General features: G+C 42.1%; 1 protein-coding gene across 1 annotated transcript in view; it reads left to right on the forward strand.

Annotated features, from left to right (window-relative positions):
• Positions 1–6,000, forward strand: part of cd2ap (CD2-associated protein) — an 84,683-nt gene that overhangs the window by 22,624 nt on the left and 56,059 nt on the right. The window lies entirely within an intron of this gene.

Raw genomic sequence — 6,000 nt, forward strand, 5'->3', positions numbered from 1 at the left:
CAGAGAACTTTCCGGTTTCAGGTCTAACCCTATAAACTGGTTGCTAAAGCCACCTCTGCACTGTGGGGTGGACAATCACACACTTTTATTTTACAGATATAAGATATAAACCAAACCTTCTAGACCAAAAACGTTATTCCCTTTTATCTACACCAGGGGTGTCCAAAGTCGGTCCTCGAGGGCCGCTGTCCTGCAGGTTTCCCATGTATTCCTGTTCCAACACATCTAGCTTCCACTAAATGGATCAAACAGCCAATGACGTGCACAACTGATTAAACTCTACTACTAATTAATTTGAATCAGGTGTGTCTGAGCAGGGATACATAGAAAACCTGCAGGATTCTGGCCCTCGAGGACCGGAGCTGGACACCTCTGATCTACACAATGTAAAAAACCAAGTTACTCTGATTGTTTTTCTAACCTGGACCTTTGTTTACGCTTTAATACTCCTCCACACACACACACCCACAGAAACCCATTCAGACCTAAGTTTAATGGTTAATTATTGGCTGGCCGGTGTTTTTTAAGTGTTGTTTTTTTCATCATGTGAAACTGATGTTAGAGACCTCTTCTAATGAAGGCTTTGAAGGTGACGTGAAAACTGTAAATATGACGCTCTTGACCTTGTTTTGCACGAACACACGCCTTCCTGAAGCCTCATAGCCAAAAGATTCTCCTAACTGTGGGACATGGTGTTGATTTGATGCTGATTATGTTGGTTAAAAGGTTTTTTAAGGTATTCACTGCTGTCCTCACATGTTCTGCAGATTTACTGGAGAACTTTGGACTCCCTTTACAGAGATATTCCACTTGCACTTTTTTAAAGTATCTAAACTTGTAACCTCATCCACAGATCTTATACTGTTGTTCCAGCCATGTATAAGTTATGTTTATTATGTATGTCTTTGTACATAACATTATAATGGAACCATTTTTGTTGTTATAAGTAATGTTTTATTTATTCTGCTATGGAGAATTAATATTTTTGTCATATTTTGTAGTTAAATTGACTATTTTAGGTTCTTTTCAATGTCCTGCATATAGGACCGTGAAGAGACGCTTCGGAGTGCGCATGTTAAGTGGTTTTGTAAATAGAGCACGACAAGGAGCTAGTGTTTCTGACCGTAAATAGAAGGAAATATTTTTGTTTATATTTTGTTTGTGAAAGTAGTCGTTTAGGTTTTATGGATGCAACATGTTAGGTTTTCAATTAAACTTGTTTAATAAACATATCATTTTTTGTAACTGTTTGCCTCGTTTTTTTGTCGCGTTTCAGAAACCTTGCGTCCAGCAAGAGTGGCCAGAACAGGTTCTGTTATGTTTAAGTCACGTTGCCACTACACGTCTTAAAGCTGGGGTAGGTAGATCTTGATCAGAGACATTTTTTTGTCCTCTGGGTGAAGTGGTTCCTCGTCCTGATAGTAGTCTATACATTCTGAAATCATGAACAATAAGAAATATAGTTATACCCCTCAGTTTACTGTAAATCTGTAGAAACTCTGACCAATCCAATAGAGCTGTGACGATATGCTTTTGTCCCGATTTGATTTGATTCAGATTTTTTTGGGTGCCAATTTGATTTAAATTGCAATCATCACAATTCTTCAAATTGCTTTTTGTAGATTAAAAGCAAAAAAAATATATATAATTTTTTTTTTTGCGCGTCATTTTTCTTGATTTCACTTCGGAAAACACAACACAGTAGCCAGATCACCATTTTGCTACTATAATGAACAAGAAAACAATTTAAAAAAGACAATTTTATACTGGATTATTTTTATTCATTTGAAAAAATAAAAAAAAAAGATTTTTTTTTTAACAAAAAAAAAAAAAAAAAGGGGGGGGGGGGGGTCTCACTGTGACACTTTCCACTCGCTTAAAGGCTCGTAACTGTTCCCTCACATACGTAGATAGGGATGTTTGTTTCAAATGTGTTCATATGTTGGTGTTTTTGTACTTTCACGGGTCTTTTATGTTGCTATAGTCAAGTAAATTATCGACTAGTGTGGAGTTCAGAGTTCAGCCCCACGTTGGCTGTTTCCAACCGTCCAAATCCACCAGAAAAAGTAAAATATTTTGGCTGTTCTCAGCTTCTTCTGTTTTCTTTTTATTTGGCTGTTTCTGCTTCGTCGTGTTCCTTTTCCTCTTCTTCTTCCCTGGTCCTGTCAGGCATAAACTCAACACTGCCCCCCTGCAATGTCTGGTGGTACTGCTCCACTTTCTGCATCATGTGATCGATAGCTAAGGCCCTTAAAATTGGTCCAAATTACATGTTTAACCGATGAAACCATCCATCCATCTTCATATCCGTCGTAAGCACAGGTACATGTTAACCAAAAGCAACACACACACATACACCCCGTCTCACTGCTTTCAGGCAGGTGACATACTGTGTTACCAGGAACTGTCCCACATGTAGAACCAGAGTAGAACAGTTCATCCTGAACAGAAAGAACATTCTGCTTGATGAGAATAACTCCTATAAAATCGCAACAACATCTGCATGGTTGTCACGTGTTCTTAAAGTGAAATTAATTACGTTATAACATGTTATAACCCCTCTCCACATGAAGCTGCTGGTTATCCTGTAGGCGGGGAAACATTGGATGTTTTGCAGGCTGGTAAACCGTCTTCCACAATGACCGACTTTTTTGTTTTCTATCGCCACAGAAGTGTGAGGCGGATGATTTGTTCCGTTAGTTTGGAGGGAAAACTCTTCCTCTGTTCTACTTTCCTACTCGTCCATGGCTTTTCTGAAATGTACAAAGCAACACAAGCGCTGACAAGTAGATGCTGATTAACTTTGGTTTGTTCTGTGCAGACTGCGCTGATCTACCTGTATCCTTTAGACATCATCTTTAATGAAAAGGGATGATATTGAAGCATCTTTCTGATAAATTCATTCGGGACGCACCAATCCACTTTTTGGGTGTTCTGATCAGATACCGATATCTGAAATTTAGATGTCTGCCGATACTGATATTAGCTGATACCAGATGTGTTTATGTGAACATTATTGTGACTGTGGTTATTACTGCCGTTATAACTGTGTAAGATTTCATTAGGTGGTAATAAATGACCCATCCTTTCTGAAGTTACCTCACCAATACACATATAATAACATTACAGATCAAACTATTTCAACAAGTTTTATTCTGATTTGACACATTTGACCTAAATACAACTATAAATGTGTGGTTTTGAAACAAAGATCCAGCTTTTAGTGCCGTGTTCCTCGTCGCATGCGGCTCACTGACTCCTGCCTTGCGGCTCATGAAGCAGCCGCGGACTTTCTGAAAATGCATCTAAACAAGTCATAATGATCCTCAACGCTGCAGTTCTCTCCACAAACAAGAGCTGCAGGCTGCTTGCAGAAACTCTGCTGTCCTAACGGCCCTAACTGACCCTGTCAGAGTTGCCAGTTTTGGCTGATTTCAGCTGCACCGAACTCCGCCAAAGAGCTGCTCCGTCGGTAGCTCCATATATATATATATTGAAACAGAAACGCCCACATTCTGGAGGCATTGTTGTATTTTCACCATATACTGTTGCGTAAGAACGCCATTACTCCGTGCAATATTTAGGATAAAACAATTCCTTGCTATAAAGCTGAATGTTACTGATTTGGCAACGTAGCAGGATACGTAGCATGGGAATGCTTTTTTTGGGGGGGTGGCAGCTCTCCTCTTGTGTTAGTATACTGAGTGCGACTTGTTGAATTAACAGTGAGGATGGCTGTTTTAGTGGAACGAAAAAATGTCACATTTTAACATTCAAAGCATTTATTTCTTCTAAAACTTGTCTGAAACATGTCATCACACACATCTGCGCTAGCTTGACTAGTGTGGTATCAGTACACTTTCATTCATACCAAGTTCCAGAACACACGCTGGGTATTGGTTTCAGTATTGTTGCATCAATAGAATTCATTGTGTTTAATGCTCTTATTAAAGATAAAAAGAAGTAAATGTGACAGAATAAGTCTAAACTTCATTTAGTGACGGAGGTTATCCCTCCCTGCCCGTCATGTGAGAACCACATGTGCTGTCACATGATCGTCATGTCCATGTGTTGGGTGGGTGTGTGACTACAGGCTCAAACACACCATTTTATTGCAAGCTTTTCCTGTAAGTCAGTGTTTTACATCCTGCTCTGCTTTCAGTGCTGAAATGGATCAATAAGATAATCTGGTCATAAACTATTAATGATGAAAGCAGCGAGACTGTGGAAGGCAGAGGCCTGACGGGGGCATGAAGTTCTTATTAATCCAACCTGTCTGGACGTGTCTGCATGATCTGCTGCTGCAGGAAGAACACACGCAGAACGGTGTGTTTGCAGCATTCCTCTGCACCCCCCCCCCCCCCCCCCCCTCTGCTGACGTTTCGAACATTTCATTGTGATGTCACTGCCAGACATTTCCTGGTTTCCATATCATGTCCTCAGATCCATGCAGATGATCCCTGCATTGTGGTTGTAAGAGAAGAAAAGTGAAAATATCTCCTGTGGACGACTCCAGACTCGGCTTCACGCCGCCTTCTGTTTAAAGCAAAACTTTGGCTCTTACAGCCAGACTTCCCCTTCAGCAGCGTGTTTAAACCAGGAAGTGGATTAACAAGGTCGCTGTCCAGTGACACACACCTACACACACAGCTCTGTGTGTGTGTCCTCACTGTTAGGAGCAGATCTGACCAGTCTTTCCAGGTCCTTCTATCAGAACTTCTGAAGTCGGCTCTACCTTCAGCCTGCAGTGTGTTTGGTTCATTATTTAGTTGAAATGTTTGCAGGAAGAGCTCAGACTGAGTTCAGCCTGAGAAACCATAAACCGCAGGACAAGTCTGGAGGAGTTTCCTGCTGCGGTGGACTAACTCCACACGGAAACACACACATCTGGGTCATCAGTCCGGGTGGAAACGGCCAACATGGTTCCTCTCATGAGCTGAATATTTCATGTCGTCAGATTTAAACTTTTCCAGAAAATCCAAAGTCGGCTCTGATGTTGACTGTTGATTCCTCTTCTCCTCTTTTTGTTGTTTTCTCATCATTTAATTCCCCTCCGGCTGGATCATGACCACTTATCGATGCTCAGCATCTTCCACATCTGTGCTCCGTCTGATGGATCGTTCTCTGCTCCTGCAGGTGTTGCTGTTTAGTACAAACAAAGCCACCATGTTTCCTGCCTGGTACAGGAAAGGTGATGTGGACTCTGTGCTGCTTTCTCCAAACTCTGGGAGTTCTGCAGATGTTTCACTGTAAGCCCATGGGACTTGGTTGGTGTCTTTAGCAAGTGCTGCATTCAGCATGAGTGATCTGAAAGGACCTGAAAACAGCCGTGTTGTAGTAAACCTTGTCACATCCTCCACGAGAAGCCAGAGGCCTGGAGGCCTTTTGTCTTCACCGACGCGTCTGAAGACAGTTCCCGACACATCCGGCTGGCAGAAGGTTTCTCTTGCGGGGCTCCGAGAAGTGTCATGTGATTGGTCGGACATTTGAGGTGGACGTGGTTAACAGGAAGCGGAAAATTGTCGCTTTTACGTTTTTACTGCTGCATGGAAAACATGTTTTGATCAAACATCTGAGAGAGGTGGTGAGAAAGTACCAACATTTTTACATGTGGCATTAAAACACTCGGACACAGCCGCGTGCACGACCCGCCCCGCCGCGTGCACGAAACGCCTCGCCGCGTGCACGACCCGCCCCGCCGCGTGCACGAAACGCCTCGCCGCGTGCACGACCCGCCCCGCTGCAGACAAAGTTGCTGGTTAAATATGAAACTAAAAAATCACTCGGAGAGTGGAAACCTCCACCAAGCACGATGTTAAAGAATCCTTTTAAAACATTCCTGGATCCAAACGGTGATCCGGATCACCACCAGAATTCCATCACTTCTTCATTTTCACATCTCCAACAAGCCCTGAACATTTTATGAAAGTAACTTTTTGAGTTATCTAGAACACAAACTGATAAACGGTGGAGGTAACAACTGGGTTCAAGCAGACACCC

The sequence above is a fragment of the Telmatherina bonti genome (genome assembly GCF_933228915.1).
Source record: "Telmatherina bonti genome assembly, chromosome: 16".
In the NCBI taxonomy this organism is placed as follows: Eukaryota; Metazoa; Chordata; class Actinopteri; order Atheriniformes; family Telmatherinidae; genus Telmatherina; species Telmatherina bonti.